This window comes from Myotis nattereri (genome assembly GCF_964212035.1).
Source record: "Myotis nattereri genome assembly, chromosome: 1".
Lineage (NCBI taxonomy): Eukaryota > Metazoa > Chordata > Mammalia > Chiroptera > Vespertilionidae > Myotis > Myotis nattereri.
In genome coordinates, this window is record NC_138075.1 from 168,407,239 (window position 1) to 168,426,376 (window position 19,138).

The following is a 19,138-nucleotide window of genomic DNA, read 5'->3' on the forward strand; positions in this document are numbered from 1 at the left end:
AGATTTCTCTGTATCAAAATTTATATTACTGAGCTCTAAACATATTAGTGTGTTAGAGCTTTCACGTAGCACTAAGGTATGTCATATACCGGAGGTCTCTACCATGATCTTATTGAATAAACCTCAGAAACATTTTAATGAACAACTAAAAATTAAGAAAAAAATAATTCTTCTTGGAGTTATATCCTCTCATCTCACTCAGTTTGTGTCACCCTAGATTGAGTGACAGCCCTCAAAATTATAGCATATGCTATTTTATTTATTTAAAGTGCATAGCAGAATTGCAGTGAGAACACTAAAAAATGACTTCAAATTTAAATTCTATGACATGAAAAACATATTTAAATATATAAAAGATGAAGTCTTTGAAATAATGATCTGTAGCTGTGATTAAAGCTGTGGGAAACTCCTTCCAGACAAATGCAAACAATAGTAAATTATTTGTTGAACATTTTCATTATTTTTCTTTTTTATTGTTTTATGAAACAATATGGAAACTGATGTTTTTGCTTTTGGGGACAAGAACAAATAAAAAATAACATGTCTAGTATAATGCTAAACCAACTCAGATAAATCTAATCTCTGAAGACATAGTCACAAAAATTTAATATTTAGTTAGAATATATTTAAAATGTATTTACATATATACATACATATTCTGTTCCTGCACTTAATAAGTATAGAAGTCATATTAAAGCTATGTTTTTCTTATTCCAAAGCCTGTGCTCATAACACTTTACCATACTTCAAGAAATCATTCATTTTCTAAAAGACCATATTGTAGGTAGTATAATTGTTTAAGTATAATTGTTTACTTAAGAAAGTCTGAAACATTGTTTTTAGAAAGTGTAATATTTACAATGCAACAAAGCCATATTAATTTCAGTACCATGAGTTTAGAATTAACTGAGAAGTAGTAAACTTAATAATTACTATATGAAAATGGACTTACAGAGAAATAGTTATGACTGCTTTCAAACTCATGTATTTATTTTTTATAGCTAGATATTAGGAACTGGGCTTTTTCAGATTGAAAATCTAACCTGGATCTTTAGCTCTCCAGTTTTAACTTTCTGAGCTTCAATTTATCTATTTATGAAATAAATATAACTATGTTCACTATGACTACTGTGATCCTAATGCTGTATAAATAACTCTCCAGGAATCAATCAAGCTCTCAGAAGGTACATTTACTTTTTCAGGACAGTAAAGTGCTATGGATCAGTAATTTACTAATTGATGTATTGTGACCCAAGCATTTTATGACTCAATTAAAGTCAGGAAATTCGACCTAAGGAGATATTTACTGACAACATGTTGATTATTTTAAATGTTCATTAATAGTTTGCTGATAAATAATTAAATGTTTTGGATCAGAATGATTATGAATAGGAATTGTAACATACTGCTTTTCAAGTAGAGACCTGTAGTAACACAAAGTGAATTTATATCATGAGAAAAAGAATGATATCTATAGAATAATGTGTTTTTAATTTTTTTAAAAGGTTGCTAATTGTATTGCATGTGCTAAAATATTTATTAAATATAATAGTTTGTCATATTTCTACAGAGACCTTCCTGGTTCACTCTCAACACTTACTTATTTTGTTCTCAAGAAGAAATTCCCAGTCTCCCTGTGGAGGGCATATCGGAATCACACAGCGTGGGGGAAAAGGAGGTTTACAGTTGTTAGAACATGAAACACAGAGTTTATCCTTGTATTATTATTAATTAATTATTGTATTTTTTCCATATGAATAACAGTAAACCTACTTTTCCCCCACTCTGTATAATGGGCTTTTCCAAGAAATATATTTACATGGACACAGTATATATACACATGTACACACATTTCCCCCTTTCTGAGGTTTATATATATACCATCCCAAGGAAGTGCTTCAGTCCATCCTTTAGAACAGGGGTCCTCAAACTACGGCCCGCGGGCCACATGGGGCCCGCCGAAAACATTTATCCGGCCCGTCGGGTGTTTATGCTGCCGCTGCCTGTTGCTGAATTTGTTCATAGTTTTTTTTTAAACTATATTCCGGCCCTCCAATGGTCTGAGGGACAGTGAACTGGCCCCCTGTTTAAAAAGTTTGAGGACCCCTGCTTTAGAAACAATGAGATAGCAGACCACTGTGTTTGATATAAGTATGTGATGGTCCTTACTTATATTAGAGAAGCTGTATTTAGGCAGAAAAAAAGCCAAGAACCACTCATCCCCAAAGATGGCTGTAAAACTTCTTGATTATATCCAAACAACCAAAAATGATCAGAGATAATCATTACTACAGTTATCTATCACCTATCTATCTATCTATCTATCTATCTATCTATCTATCTATCATCTATCTATCATCATCTATCATCATCTAGCTAGCTAAATATCTTTCTTATTTACATTCTAGAGGCTGGGTAGACGAAATTCATGCACTGGGGGGTGGGGTGGGTAGTCCCTCAGCCTGGCCTGCGCCCTCTTACAGTCTGGGAGCCCCACAATCAATTGCCCCAAAGAGGTAGGCCCTGCCCACCTGGCCAGGGATCCGCAATCGATCACCTCCACAGAGGGAGGCCCAAACTACCCGCCACGGTGCCGCCAGCTGGGTAGTCTGGGTCTCCCTCTTTGGGGCGATTGATCATGGGGCCCCTCCATCAATTCCCCCAAACAGGTAGGCCCCACCCATCTGCCGCAGTTCGCCAATTGGTGGCCTGAGCCTCCCTCTTTGGGGTGATTGTGGAGCCCCCTATTGATCACCTATCCAGCCAGTGGCCTGGGCCTCCCTCTGCAGGGCGATCATGGGGCGATGGCCGGGCCCCCGACCAATCACATCACACCTGCATTGGCTGGCCTGGCGCCAGTGGGTGTCATAGCGTGGTCATCCGGATGGTCGTTCCTCTGTTTGGCTTTTTAGTCAATCTGCATATTAAGTTTTTATTATTATAGATGTATGTATGTATGTCAATTCACTTGTCCAGTTTCGTACAATGGCTTTTCAAAACTCTACTCTTTTGAAACCTTTACTGTTTTCACTTCCACCCTATCTCTTGGAGGATGACCTCCACTGCTATTATGTAGTAAACATAGAAGGTAGATTAAAATTCACACTTATTTTCACCTCTCAGCCTATATCCCACACCCAGTCTCTATTTAGCCTATGTTTACAACAGAGGAGCTGTCCTCCTTCCTGTCTGAGGCCAATCCCCTCTCTTTAAGATACTTAAATTCCTGCCTCATGTATTCAACATCATCCTATAAACATCATCATTTTCATAGGTTTCCTATGAAAAGATTATTGAACTCTTGTTCATTAGAATAAAAACAAAAAGAAAAAAGCCTTTCCTTTTACTCTCTATGACCTCTGATTCTCATAATTATCTGTTCTCTCTTTCTTTTTTTCATAGTCAGTTTACTTAAAGATTTATCTCTATTTCCACAGCTCTCAGTCACACTGGGAAAATTCTTTTGTACCCATATTGTTGAGTACTTATTACTCAGTGGACACAGCCTGTCTTAATCTTTACATTGCCGAACCAAATGGACACAATTTAGTGCTCATCTGTTTATGCTTCTTGACAACATTTGAGAGTGATGATTGCTCCTTCCATCATAAAGATTCTTTGCCTTGGATTTCATGATATAATATAAGCCTCTTTCTCAGTTCCTTTTTCAAGCTTATGTAGACAATCCTCTGTCTTTTGGCCTATACTCTTTTCTCATTCAAGATTCTCTGTCGAGGTGATCCCATTCATGTCCATAACTTCCAAGGTTCTGATTTACATATAGATTTATAAATTTTATTTCAAGTTGAGTATTGGAGTCAAGACTGATTTGCGCAACCACATACTTGACATTTCTGCTAAATGTCTCCAAAACATTTCAAATTTAACATGGCCAAGATCATATTCATTATATTCAACTCTAACCAGTCTTCTCCCAATGTCTCCTGCCTCGATGAATATCTTTCTACTTAAGTCTTCATAGTGGCCTCATTACTTATTTTACTTCCTAGGAATCTTAATATCCTTTCACTTCTCTACTATTTACAGCTCTCATCATTGCTTTCCAGGCTTCTTATCAGTGTACATGAAATCTATCTTTCCTCTTCTGTACCTTTCTGTAGAGAAAATCTGACCTGCCACAGTTGAAAGATTTTCAGTAGACTTACATTGCTCTTAGGAAAAAGATACAAATCTTTAAAGATATCTAGACATCTTTAGATAGACTGTCTGATAACAATCTTTCAAATACTTTCATACTGAACCATTTTTTTCCCAACACTTTGTCCGGATGCATGGTCTCTGTATGTACTGTTTCCATTGTCTGGATTGACCCTCCTAAAACATCTCCAAGTAAACTCATACATATTCATTAATCCAGCTCAATTATTACTTCCTCAGGGAAGCTACACATGACTCCCTTTGTTAAAATAATAATTATTTTTTAAAAAATAATAATTCTTATTTACATTATCAGAAGCCTATATCCATCACTTCTCCAGCAGTTATGACAGTTATAATTTTAAACATATTTGTATAATTCTTTGAATAATATCTGACTCTTCTACTATGTAACTATGAATGCAGGGATGATGATTTTGCTTTTTCTAATATGACATATTCCTGGTATCTACCAGACTTGTCCAGCATAGATTCATGATCAATCAATATTTGCTACACATATGAATGAATAAACATTAACATTTACTAGATGTTCATTATCTAATTCTTATATTTCCCTATTTTCTATATCTCTCTATTTTTTCAGCATTCCCAATAGATAGGAGTTTTCAAAGAATACAAAAAAGATGATAAAATAAAAATTTACTAACTTTTATAGGAGTAATAAGACATTTATATCTTGATGAATAATTACTGCAATAATTAAAATAAGTTTCTAGGTTTCTCAATATATTTATATTTATGTTATTTGAAATTAGTTAAGGTAATTAAGAGCTTACTATAGTAGGGTCAATATATTATAAAATATTTTATGTAAAAATGATGGTTTACATTTTGATAAGAACTAGCATTAAGACTGGAATATAAGTAATTTTTTCAAACTATTTTAATTAAAACAGTTATAACTTTTTTTAAAGGAGACAAGATTTGCATTCTTTCAAGTCAAGAAGAGGAGATAATACAATGGGGATGACTAATTGGCCATATGATCATTGAATCTTAGAAGCTTAAGCTTAAGTTGAAAAACATTTTATTTAAATTTAATCTGAAATAAATGATCATATTGAATAAATAATCATCTAATTTATGCTTGACCATAATGCTAAGAACATTATATCAATTATACTGAAGTTATGCATTTATTTAATGCTTACTATATACCTAATGCCTTGTTATATATTCTACAAACATTATTTTATTTGCTATTAAAACTAATCCAATGGCCTCTTTACAATATGAATAATTTATATTTGAAGCATTCTAATTATTATAAAACATTTATTTGATACTAAATTGGTATGTGCTGACCTATATCATCTATTAAGTGTCTTAGTTTTATCATATATAAATCACAGTATTAATCTAAATAGATCTGCCTGATGACAATCTTTCAAATACCTGAAGAACACTATCTTATTCCTCCTTAGGAAATATTATTTTAAACCTGAAAGTAATTTCTTATTCAATCACTCTTTCCAAGATATGATTTCCATGTTCCTCAAAATACTAGCCATTCCCCTATGGAAATAGTATAATTCATCAATGTTTTCTCAACTGATATGGACAATATAAGTGTTTTTTTCTAATGTCATTGGAATTTGAATCATTTTTATTAGGTAAATTATAATATATTTTTATACAGAGCATAGGGTCAAATACATTTTTAAATATTTTTAAATGAAACACTAAAAATCTAGAGATTCTCATGAGTCTTATGCAACTGATTTGAAGCAAAAGTTGGATTTTATAATAGTCCCTCAACAATTTAATTTTTTGATTCTTTATATCATTCCTATCTGTCTGAAATATTTTTGATCCTTTACCTATCATCCATTACATCAACTTTTTCTACTAGCTTTGAGTTATTTGTAAATTACAGAACAGGCCTTTAATTCACGTTACTAGTAAAATATTGATGAAAAGTAAATGAGAAAGTCCAAAGCATTGCAACTTGCCTCTAAAGGTTAAAGTTCTACCCACTTTGGCGATAGTTCATTAGTTAACACTTTAGATATTTTTAAAATCACCTATGAGTATTCTTTACTGCACTATCATCCAGCCAGGTTTCTCCATGTAAGTGCTTTGTAAAAGGCATTATTGAACTCAAAATACATGTGTGATCAGATATTCATTGTCTCATGAATAGTTAATGCTATCAAAAAAGAAAATGAACTGTTAATTTTTTTTTACCACCTACAACATGTCTGATTAATAATCCGCTCTGATGAAACTCAGTGATTTGTCAGAATAAATTTATTTTTCTAATTCTGAATATGCCAATCTCTGTAACATCTCCCTTTTTCATGTTTTGTACATATTATTTATAGTAACTCATATATCACCCCAGGAAAGACATTCATTTCCCAAGGATATCATTCATTTGGACCTAGAAATTTTAACTTATTAAGAGAGCTTATCATAAGCTTCAATTCTCTTAAAATTTGTCCCCATATCATTCACACTACTTATGCTAAAAACACTTTACTGAGACCTTATTATATAATTGTCCTATTTTTGCTAATATAAGAATACAATTTTTTTTTAAATATATTTTATTGATTTTTTTACAGAGCAGAAGGGAGAGGGATAGAGAGTCAGAAACACCAATGAGAGAGAGAGAAACATCGATCAGCTGCCTCCTGCACACCCCCTACTGGGGATGTTGCCCGCAACCAAGGTATATGCCTTTGACCGGAATCGAACTCGGGATCCTTCAGTCCGCAGGCCGATGCTCTATCCAATGAGCCAAACCGGTTAGGGCAAGAATACAAATGTTTTGTTCTTAATACTTTATTTTTAAAAATCTAAAGATTTTAAAGGCCAACAGAACTTTCCAGGTAAATACAGCATATCAGTTATTATTAATCATAGTAGAAATCAAACTATAAAGTACTGAGGGTAAGAAAAATGACCACATTGTTTAATTGCAAAGTATTAATTTTCTCAGTCAATTTTGATATATTTATTTGAAAAAAACATAGATTTGTTTTAATATGTCACTGTTATAAGTTAATATTTTAGTTTTAACTACAAACACATAGCACAATATCAGGTATAATCAATTAAATTGTTGTTAAAATAACTTTCATTCAGAAATAAAGATCACATTTAAAAAATCCTGAAAAATTTGAAAGGATAAAAAGTTATAAAGAAGTCATTCAAATCCTAATAAAGCAACCAGTATTGAATTTCCTTAATGTTCTCAGATGTTTACTTTTAAACTTCTATTTAATGTATTTGTGAGCTCATTGAAAGGATGGTATTAATTTGATTATAGCTTAGTGCATAGTATGACAACAAGCAATCCAATCAAAGTTGAGTACTAAGGATATTTTATTACTATGACTATTACCACTACTATTTAAAATTTAGACTGTGCTTACTATTCCCTACTTTTCAATGATTAATTTAATTAATCTTCATAAATACCCTGTGCAATACAAATATTATCTCCATTTGATAGATAAGAAAATTGAGACACAGATTAAGCAACTTTACCTAAAGTCAGAAAGCTAAAATTTTACCCCCCAAATAATTAGCCAACTACCTCAACATTGTTCTAGAAGAATCCATATTTTTTTTCCCTGATTTGAAATGACTCCTCCATCCTGGACTTTAACTAGTGAATCCAGGATCATGTCTTGCATGCTCTAGAATAGATTGAAAGTTCTATTCTCTAAAGGACTGGGTGAGGTTTCCTGTGAAACATGCTGGGTCTGGACCTTTTATGTGGAGGAGTTCCTTGATAACTTTTTTTGGTGGAAATTGGTCTAGGCCAGTGATGGTGAACCTATGACACGCATGTCAGAGGTGACAAGGGAACTCATTTTTTTTGGTTGATTTTTCTTTGTTAAAAGGCATTTAAATATATAAAATAAATATCAAAAATATAAATCTTTGTTTTACTGTGGTTTCAAATATCAACAAATTGCTATATGTGACACAGCACCAGAGTTAAGTTAGGGTTTTTCAAAATGCTGACACGCCGAGATCAAAAGGTTCATCATCGCTGGTCTCTTTTGTGGACTTGTCTCTTTTGTTGATATTTTCTAAGAACAAGAATTTCATTTACTATTTTTTCTGTTACCTTATTACTTTTATTCTTATCTCCTGTTAAAATCTGTAATTTTTTTAGCTTTTGGAGATGAAATTAAATATATTTATTTTCATTCTTTTATTTTAACTGATATGATTTTTTAATCTATGAATCATTCCTTTAAATATCCTTTATAGTTTCAGATATAACTCAAAGTTTGTGGACAAATGTTCATGGAGAGGCCATAAAATGTGGCAAGGAAGGCTGTGGGTAGAGCAGGTAGTGGGGTGGTGGTGAAAACAAAATTCCATTCTGAACATGTTGTGTTTAAGGTACCCATTAGACATCTACCAGGAAATGCTGAGTATAGTTAGAAATACGTCTGCAGTTCAGGTGAGAGATCTGAGCTGTAGAAGCAAGTTTGAAAAGTGACCAGCTTATAGATAATAATTGATCCTTGAGACTGGAAGAAAATTTTGGTTGTGAGTTCTCTCTCTCTCTCTCTCTCTCTCTCTCTCTCTCTCTCTCTCTCTCTCTCCCTCTCCCTCCACCCCCCACCTCCCATCTCACTATCTAGCTCCTGGAGAACAAGAACTCTGTGTTCTATATTTTGTGTAGCCCCACAATGCCAGCCACACATTAGGTCCCAATACATTCTTACTGAATGCCAAGTAGGAAGCAAGCTACAAGTTATTTATAAACTGAACTAGTTCCGGCATTATCCTGCAGCATTAAAAGGGATTTGAAAATAACATCATTTCTGCAGTTCCTGAGAGGAAATAACTTCTTCAAAGAAAAGGACCATGAGAAAGAGTTTTTTAGTCATTAGAGACTTTTTCAACTTTCTGAGAAGCCATCTTAAGGCTGCCTGTGCACAGAGCATATAGAAGCAATCTCTGCCTGAAACACCAAACTGCAAATCCACATTTCAATAAAATGCTAACCAAGGATAATGAGGAGAACTGAGTGAATTTTTATTTTCATTACAGAAAAAATTTCCCATCATTTAAGAATTCACTTAAGATTGCGATTACAGATGTTTTTATAGCTCTGCAGGGGGGAATATAAGCTCTCTGTAAATGAGAGAGAACTGGCTTCCAGAAACAGTTTGTCTCTATGAGAAGTGAATCTAGACTGGCTGTGCTCCTAGTGAATCTATGAAGCATTAAGTGAAATACAACCGAAGAGACACATTCAGATGACTTTGGTTGGGAACTTCTGCAGTCACCCCCCTCCTTTGATACCCTTCAACCTTGTTAGGTGCCTGTTGTTTGCTTGTTTTAATCAGGGAAGTCTTTACTTATTTCAAAGTATGTCACTATAACATAATCAAGTTACAGAGAAAAACTCAGAATCATGAAGACTTAAAATAATTGAAATCTGGAGCATCCAAATGGCAAGCAAGAGTAAACCCATGTTACCTTTCAAGGTATGGCTCTCCTTCTAAATATTCATTCTGATATTATTCTGATATTGCATTCTGATTGTATGTGAATTTAAATAAAATTCTTCTAATGGAGTTGGTATATCACTGCTAAGTACTAGTGAATGTTTAAGATTCCAAATATTGTTTTGATGTGTAATAAAGGATGTTGCTATTTCTTTTTAATATTAAAGTTAACTTTGTGTTGAGCAGTTCAGGTACTTAACCTTGCAAAAATACAAGTAAAGGGGGGGCTGCATTCTCTATTACATCAACTACTTTCCTAGATCATGGTATATTTTTTTATTTTCTTTTTTAAGGAATACATTTTTTTATTTTTACATTTTGTGAATGTATGCCCTCTTTCATTGCACAAGCACAGTATCCCAACTACACTATGGGGCATGAATTTGTGGGCTTGTTTAGAACCCCAACTGCCAAAACTTAGGGTGATCCCACACAGAAGTAATGATCTGAAGAGAGGATGATCAAATAAAAATAGATTTAGAAGAACCTGGAGTCAAAATGACATGCCAACTTCTGTGACCTTGATAAATTACTTCTGCTGCCCAATTTCTTCCTATAAAAATGCTAATGTTTATTACTTAGTTCACATAGCAGAAAAACATAAAATGATCCAATACATAAAACTGCCCCAAAAGAATATAAACTTGTTAGAACAACCTTCTTTCCTACAACAACCTGTTCAAAAGAAAGGGCTACTGAGAATGCCTTCAGTATAGGAACAGCCATATCATTGCACTGCATAGCTTTCTGGGGTCAAACAGCAATTACTATTTTAATTTACATTCTATAAACATTTCATCATAAAACACAGCGTACAATTAAATCTCCCAACCAGGATCTAGGTGTTCTTAACCTAGTAGGGGGAAACGAAATCTCATCTATTAGCTAAAGAGAGGGGAGTTCAGGCTGGCTTGTATTCTAGTCTTGGAACGCTAGCAATGTAATTTCAACAGAATGGGAAAAATTCATAGCAAAGCACCAAGATGTCCAGGAAAGCTAACTAATAGGGTTCATTCTATAATTATCGCATTACAGAAGGATCCCCCAACTGTACACAACTAAAGACATGAAGGTGATCCTGAAGTACTAAACCAGATGTTAAAAGTGGCTGTTATTTTAGAGAATTTAGAGCCTTCCCTCGGAACACATTCTCTAACAAAGTGATTCACTTGGTTTCTCAACTCAGAGATGATCAAATTTACAAAGTTTTATGTGATGGATTTACCTAATAAATTCTCCAAATCTTGCTCCTTACTTCATTTTATCTAATGACACCAATCTCTTGATTCAACTAGAGGCTAGTAATTTAGCATTTATTACAATAGAAATAATTCCCCAGCACAAAAAGACCTTGTTTATCTGCTAAAGTAATTTCTGAAGTTTTCAGACTTTGCTTTACCATTCACACAATACAGACCATTTCAATATCTTCCCATTTCCCATATTTTCCCCTGAGAGCTTGTGTTTTACAAAACCTGGATTCCAAGTTCAGTGACTTCAAAGTCACTACTTTCAGGAAAACCTTCAAGCTCAGCCTCACAAAATCTCACTCATTTAGCAGATAGTGTGCACCTAATTGCTGACTCTACCTCTTCTTAATTAGTCAGTCAACCATGATACATTTTTTAATATCCTCTTTCACTTGTAGCATATTTCTCTGTTTACAATTTCTAGACTAACATAGACTATTCTTTTATGGAATGAGCATCCTAAATAAATATGGCCATATAATCTAAACACAATGCCTAAGATTATATCCATAGGTACATAAAGAATTTCATAGTTCAAGTGCTCTTTAAAAGTTACTTAGAATATCCTCACCCAAATCTGCACTCCTCTTTATACCTGGAAGTTATCTTTCTCATTATTTTTGCCCCCAAACCATGGCCATAGATAGATGAAATTCCAGGTAATAGATGGCATTTCAATAGCTTATATTGGATCGCAGGATTTATGTAGCCTGAGTTATGAGATTTTTTTCATCTTAGCAGCAGTCTTTATATCACCTTGGTTTTGACTAATTCAGTAGTCTATTAATTTATATCCTATAACCCACCACATTTTTTTAAAAATTCTACACATTTTACTGACTTTTTATTTGTCTTTTTCTGTAAGTTTTCTTTAAACCTGAGCCATTCCTAGATGCATCATACCCATTGGCAAATACTCTCCGTTCTTTAGCTTTGATTCAAGACTTATTATGCACTACTTATCTGTGCTTGCCATCTATTAGACCAAGTGCTTAACGATTCAAGTTCTTTATCTGATTGAATTGCTCCTTACTGTTTGCAATGTCTGCCAATTAAATATCACCTGCAAATTTAGAAAATTGCTCCTACAACCATTCAGTAAGTAATTTGCATCTACATAATTTATTTCCTTTCACAGATCTCCTTCTCCATCAGTGTTAAATCTTTCCCTATAAACAACAAGTGTTTGGGGTCATTTTTTTTCTTTCTCTTCTTCTTATATACACAGTTGTGTGGTTTCCCACATCTATACTCCAGCCCATCCGATATTTATATCAAGTTGATTCTTTTTGAACACACATCATTCAGACATACAAGCATACATTCCTATGACCACATTCACTTTTTTAACTTTTGCCTGATTATAGCTGGCATACTCTGGGAAACTCAATCAGTCCATTAATGCTTGTTTAGTCTAATTTAAGAATTAAAATCTTAGTCATTGTCCAATTTAAATGGTCCATAATGGCCTCTTTTCTCTTCACACATTTTGATCCTGACTCCCTTTGCAATGCTATGTGTTTATTTCACAAGGCTTGTGAGCATATATCAGGGGGCAATTGTATGGGGGGAGAGGGGTTCTTTGGTGAGTGAGTTTTACTGGTGGATATAGATATTTCCAAGACTGGTTTGCAATAACGGAAAAAATACAATCAAAATATGTAACGATTTTGTTTTTGTAACCATGGGGCTATCTGGTAGTCTTCAGGCACCCCAGTGAGGACTCTCTTCATCCACAAGCTCCTCATATTCTGCCTTCTCCTGAACTCAGTGGGTGGTTTGCTCAAGAGACAGCATCTGGTCTTTGTCCTGACTAATTAGCTCTGCCTCCTTCAGAGTAATGGGATTATTACAAACTTAACTTCTTAGGAAATGGAGATGAGAATAGGGATAAATATTGTGCCTCATAAAACTTGTTCTGGTGGCCCAGACAGGCCCAACTCCATGGGCCTATCTTAATGCCCCATGCCTCCCCAATTGCCCCTAGCATGTCCCTTTCCATTGCAGATGGGATCCCCTCCAGTGGTCGGCAAACTGTGGCTCGTGAGCCACATGTGGCTCTTTGGTCCCTTGAGTGTGGCTCTTCCACAAAATACCAACTTCTGTGCATGGGCCACGAAGTTTCAATTGCACTGTACATGCGCACCCGCACGTGGTATTTTGTGGAAGAGCCACACTCAAGGGGCCAAAGAGCCGCATGTGGCTCGCAAGCCGCAGTTTGCCGACCACTGCCCTAAAACCTTCTTCCCAAGGGGGCTCTCTCCTCCCTCTAGCCTTTTCTGTCTCTCCTAGTAGCTAAAATAACTATGCCTATCCTCCTTATCCAGGCTCAAGTCCAATAATGTAGGGCCTTACATAAATAACCATTTTGTGCATGATATTCATGTCAATCCAACATTCCCAATTTAGTTTTTGTAATAGAGAGGAATACCTGTATTTCCTAAACTGCTTTTGTTTTTTTGTTTGTTAGCCATAAACAACATTCACATGGTTTCACGTGCACATTTACTAATTGCTCCTAGGAAATTCCATTAGGATGCTCTTTCGGTACCACAAAAGCAAAATGTCTACAGCCAAACTCTGCATCTCAATGTTGCCCTTTTCCAATCTGCTTTCTTTCTGTAGCCCCTATTTCTATCCTTGACTGTCCATCTGCTCATTTTCCTCCGATACATTTCTCACTGAGCCTCAACAACCCCGTTATCTCCTCCTCCAAGTTTCAAGTTCCAGTAATTATATCTTAGAATATTGTTTCCTCAAAATCATCCTTTTTGTTAATCTCCGATCATTACTGTTTTGGTTTAGGCACTCCTTTGTTCCTCTCTAGACTGTTGAAAAGCCATTTGTCTTTTTCCTTCTTTGCTCCAATGCATCCTTGGCCCTACCTCGGCTATCTTTCTTAAAGCTAAATTAAATCTCAGTTTTTCTTATGTAAAAACCTTTAAATCTTTTATAATTTTCACAGTCTAAATGATCAAGTCCAAACTCTTTAGCATGGCAAACATGCTTTTATAATTATCCCTATTGTTGCCTCTTCCACTCCCACTCATCTTCAAGACCTAGCTCAAATTTCTCCCCTTCTGTGAAATCTTTTCAACTCTTCAGGCAAAGGCTGCCCCTCCGCCCCTGGGTTGCCATGGCACCCTGTATGTATTACCCTATGGCATTTATAGAACTGCGTTTTAATTATTTATTTACACATTTGTCTTCCCTGTACACTATGAGATCTTTGAAGGCAAGAACAATGTCTTCCACTCCTTCGAATTTATGATGCTAGGCACGTCGCCCAGAATGTTGCATGCATTCAAAAATGTGTGGGGATAAATGGATGAATATAGGGCATTCTGCTTGGTACACAAAGTAAAAAAAAAAAAAAAAAAAAACTTCAGCCTTCTGGTTTCCAAAAGAGGACTATGCAAAAAAGGCCTCTATATCTATATACCTACACCTATAGCTATACCTACACCTATACCTACACCTATACATATAACTACAACTACACCTACACCTACAACCTCATATTTCAAAAACCTAGTTTGAAAAAAAGTGAAATAGTTGCTTTTAGAACACAAGATTACCAGGAGATGGATATGGTTTGAAAGCCTTATGGAGCAAAGCAGGAGTTTAACTAAGGTTGAAAATTTAGGAAGATGAAGTGAGTAAGGACAAATGAGGCAGAGTGAAGTTGAATGTGATCTATATGGAGTGTGACAAAATGTAAGTGGGAAGTGAGACACAGACTGCAGAAAATAATGCATGCCTTCTAAGGTGTTTCAGTTTTTCTTAGACAAGAGAGAAGTGACAGGTTTTTAAGAAAGAATTGAGATATTTTGAGAAGTTTAGAGATGCAAATACATTTAGTCACTCCCCAAATCCTTCTCTATATAATCTTATTTTTGTCTTCTACTCATATCCATCCAAACTCCATCTGAACCTTCTTTGTACAGGTCTTAAAAACCTATGCTGAATGGTTTCTGAGTAATATTTTTATCACTGTCATATAACTTGGTTTATTAAAATGATTTTCAAACCAAACTTACACTGGAACTCTGTTCCCCTATGTAAACTCCTAAGGGAATTTAGCACTTGGACTATGGATTCAAACTGACTGAGTTTGAATCATGAACTCACTACAACTTGGCTAAGTGACCATGAGCAAGTTCCATTATCTCTCTCTGTTTCATTTCTGCAATATCTATCTCATAGGGATGTTGTGTATACTGAGAGCTAATAAATGCACAGTATGTTGACTTTATCAGCAACAGTTAGCTTTATATAAGTGCTAATAATTATTATTTGGTCACTTTCAAACCATGTTTTTTAATTTCCTCAGATATCTGTGTTAATTGCCAGTGCTATCAAGATTACTGCTGACTAAAATATGAGACTCTAATTGTAGTGATATTATATTTTTAATATAAAACACAGCATATAAAATAGTTCCAAGCTATTGACACAGAGCTATAGCTTTTCCTTTATAAAATCACTAACCATTTATATTTTACATATATACCTTATTTTTTTACCCTTATTAATTGCCCTATTCCACTACAATAGATTTCCTTTTAGATTTATGTTGTCTATCAGTTTCCTCTTTTAAAATTCTAAATTTATATCTTTATAGTATTACCTTCTGGGGTCTTAGTATTTTTTTATGGATTTTATAACCTCTTTATGACTTGTTTAATTATTACACTTTTTTATTTGCTAATGATTTAAATATTTGCGTCCATGTAACCACTGTTGGTATCCAGGTAACGTAAACCATTATTTTTGAGCCTCTGAAAGGTACCTTTTTTTGCCTGTCCCTTATTTTCCCTTCTAATAACAGCATCCCAACTTCCTTGGGGGATCAGCATTGCCCCATGCTGCTTCAAGTGTTTACACTGAGCTACTGCTACCCTAAGTGCTCAAGGTGGCCATAGGGTGCAGCCCTGGTGCTGAAAACACTGCCCTCCCAGCTACCTCAGGGCTGAAACTGTATAAAACTGAGGTTCTTTGTTGGAACTGTTGATAAAGAGAATCTATGGCCCTGGCTGGGTGGCTCAGTTGGTTGGAGCATGGTCACATGAACCAAAAGGTTTTGGGTTGATTCCCAGTCAGGGCATATACCTAGTTTGGGAGCTTGATCCCTGGTTGGGGATCAATGTTTCTCTCTGGCATTGATGTTTTCTTCTCTTTCTCTCTCTCTCAAAATCAATAGAAAACATATGCTTGAGTAAGCATTAGAAAAAAAAAAGAGTGAGAATCTATGTTGATAATAGAATGGTTAGAGAAGGAAATCTAAGTCTGGACTTGCTGAAAATCACTTTGCTGACACAAAAGGAGGGCCTGTCTGAGAACTGGGACAACACAATGAAAAGCAGAGCTGAGATGAGGAGAGCAGATATGTCGGCCTGAAGAGATGAGCCTGGATCTCATCCCTGGATAGTGATAAGCCATTAAAGTATCTGTTCATTTCAATTGGACCATCATTTGAAACCAAAGACACCTAATTAATTTAGCTTGGAAAGTATGGGAAGATTATTTTTAAGATAGAGAATTGAGCTTGTTTTTAAGCACTGAGAAGGGAACAAAAATGGGGAAGATTGAGATATAAGAGAAACAAAGTAAAGAAAGAGTGGCACTTCAATTTCATTCTAGGCTAATTAGTTTCATTGCTAATTATCCTAACTGACCTCTTCTCCCATGTTCAGCTATTCTTTGACTTATTATTTATTCTCAATTGTTTTTTACTTTTCTTCTGTCAATTCTTAAATGGTGTATTTCTTTGGCTTCATCCAAAAATCAGCCTAATAATCTCACTGTATATTTTCTTTTTAATAATCTCATGTAACCACCCAGGTTACTTACCTGAACTCCAGACTCATATCAAGTTACTTAGTTCATTTTCTGTTTGGATAGCTCCAGGAAGGTGTATCCATAGTAAAGAGAATGGACTTTGATGTCAAACAAATTGAACTCATATTTGAGTTCTTCTATTTATTAGCTATGTGACCTTGAGCAAGTTACTTAGTCTTCTGTGCCTGGGTTTTATTATATCCATAATGGGGATATAATTACATATATTTATAAGTATTTTTGAGTATATTTGTGAGGATTTAAGGAGTCAGTACTTAAAGCTTTGTAATAGCACTCAGCTATTTGAAAATGTTAATTACTATCATTACTCATTTCCAAAATATTAGTTTTGCCTCAGGACTCTCTACTCTCTACCCAATTATTCCTTCTTTAGTTCTTATGCTAGTAAATGATCCCACTCTCAATTCAATTGTAGTGAAGTGGGAGTGACTGAATATAGTGAGCTATGTGGATTAAAAAACTTAAAATTATAAGAGCAAGAGCCCAAAATTTAGCCTTGTAATAAAGATGGAAATTTCTTTTAGATAAGGCTAAACTTAGTAGGTTGATTGATTTTATTAAAGAACAATGAGATACCATTGAAAAATTTTAATAACAGGAATGTTATTATCTAATGTATATCATAAAAGATCACTTGACTGCTTTCATTCTTTGATGTAAAAATATTTTCTAAATACTAAAGTTTCAGTGGTACATCAAATGTATAAACTCTTTTCCCCAATTAAGCTTACATTTTAGGAGGGAAAGATGAACAAGTAGGTGCATAGCAAGATGGTGATATTTGTTACAAAGAACAATAAACCAGGATAAGGGGAGATAGGTAGTGCAGAGGGCAGACATTGCTTGACTAGGTTGGCCATGGAAGGCCTCTCTAATAATAACTTTTCAGCAGAGACTGGGGGAAATATGAGGTGGAGGGAAAGATATCTGGGGAAGAACATTCTAGGAAGATGGTTCAAGAAGTTTAAAAGGCCAAGTTTCAGCAAGTGGTGGGAGAGGGAGAAGGACTGTGGGCTTGGAGCACAGGAGTGAGGGAGAAACAGAGGAGGTCACATGAGAATTAGTAGGGCAGAGTATGCAAATAATTTTAAGGATGGTTTTTACTCCAAGTTGGATGGGAAGGTTATCAAATGGCTTTCAGCAGAAGAGTGACTAAATCATCTGACTGCTGTGTTAAAATGTACTGAAGGCAGTCAAGAGTGGACAAAGGGAGAATAACTGGAAATCTATAGCTACAATCCAAGTGAAAGATGTCCATGGCTACAAGTAATGTAGGGAGTAGAGCTGGGAAAAATAGGAACAAAGGAAGTCTTTTTCTGCTTCTGTGGCTGAAAAGATAAGATACAAAACCTTCAGCGAGAAGATGTCATTGGCTTTGCTCTTCCTCATCTAATCTATAAGCAAATCCTGTTTCTCCTTGCTCTTCCCCATCTAATCTGTCAACAGATCCTGTCAGTCTTCCTTCAAATATATATGAACTCATTACATTTTTAAAATATATAACCTAAGGAAAATTTTACCAATCTATCAGAGTCTGCTGTTAAGAAGAGGGCTATTTGCCTTCCCTGAAACAAATTCCTGAATTCATTTTCTTGGTAATCACAACAACAATTCTACAGATGTGGATAAAGCTATTCAAAAAGGTTAAACACTCTCATAGGCTCATGTGGCTAGTAAATGTGTTAACGGTATCTACAGTTAATGTTCTGTTCTAATCCAAAGTCTTTGCATTGCCTTTAAGGATAAGAGAATACATGGAAGGATTTTGAGGTTGAAGAGTAAGAAAACAAGGAATTCACACTAGATTCTCATAGTATTTGCAGTAAAGTATAAGCCTTAACAACTAAAGATGAGAAGGGTATCGAGGATGGAGAGTGGGACTATAAATGGAAACTTAAAAAGTATGTGAAATGTTTGGAATAGCCATTGTAGAGATGAAAATAAAAAATCAATATCTAATGAATTAAAGGACACTGGAGAATCAGTAAAGGCTCTATTGATAACATTAGCTACGATGGTGTAGACATGAACTCAGTCAGCTAAATACCATGACCTTCTATAGCAATAGCCTATTATTCATATGTAGGAGCATAGAGTGGAAATGAGGATGAACAAAGAAGGCACAGGAAAAGATCAAGAGCTTCAGGATGCCCTGGGGGGTGGGGTTATCCTTATTTTGAGTTTCCATGGAGTGAAAATTTACTTCTATCACTTTCATGATTTACTAGAGACTATGAAGTATATTTGTTTTCTCAAATACTGGATTTCTGCTCTCTATTAATGAGACTCTATGCATGTGACTTCCCTTGTATTTTATTAATTACATGCATGTCTTCTGAGAAGTACTTGTCTTATCATCTC

General features: G+C 34.9%; 1 protein-coding gene across 1 annotated transcript in view; it reads right to left on the reverse strand.

Annotated features, from left to right (window-relative positions):
- GRID2 (glutamate ionotropic receptor delta type subunit 2) overlaps nt 1–19,138 on the reverse strand; it is a 1,380,265-nt gene that overhangs the window by 332,994 nt on the left and 1,028,133 nt on the right. The window lies entirely within an intron of this gene.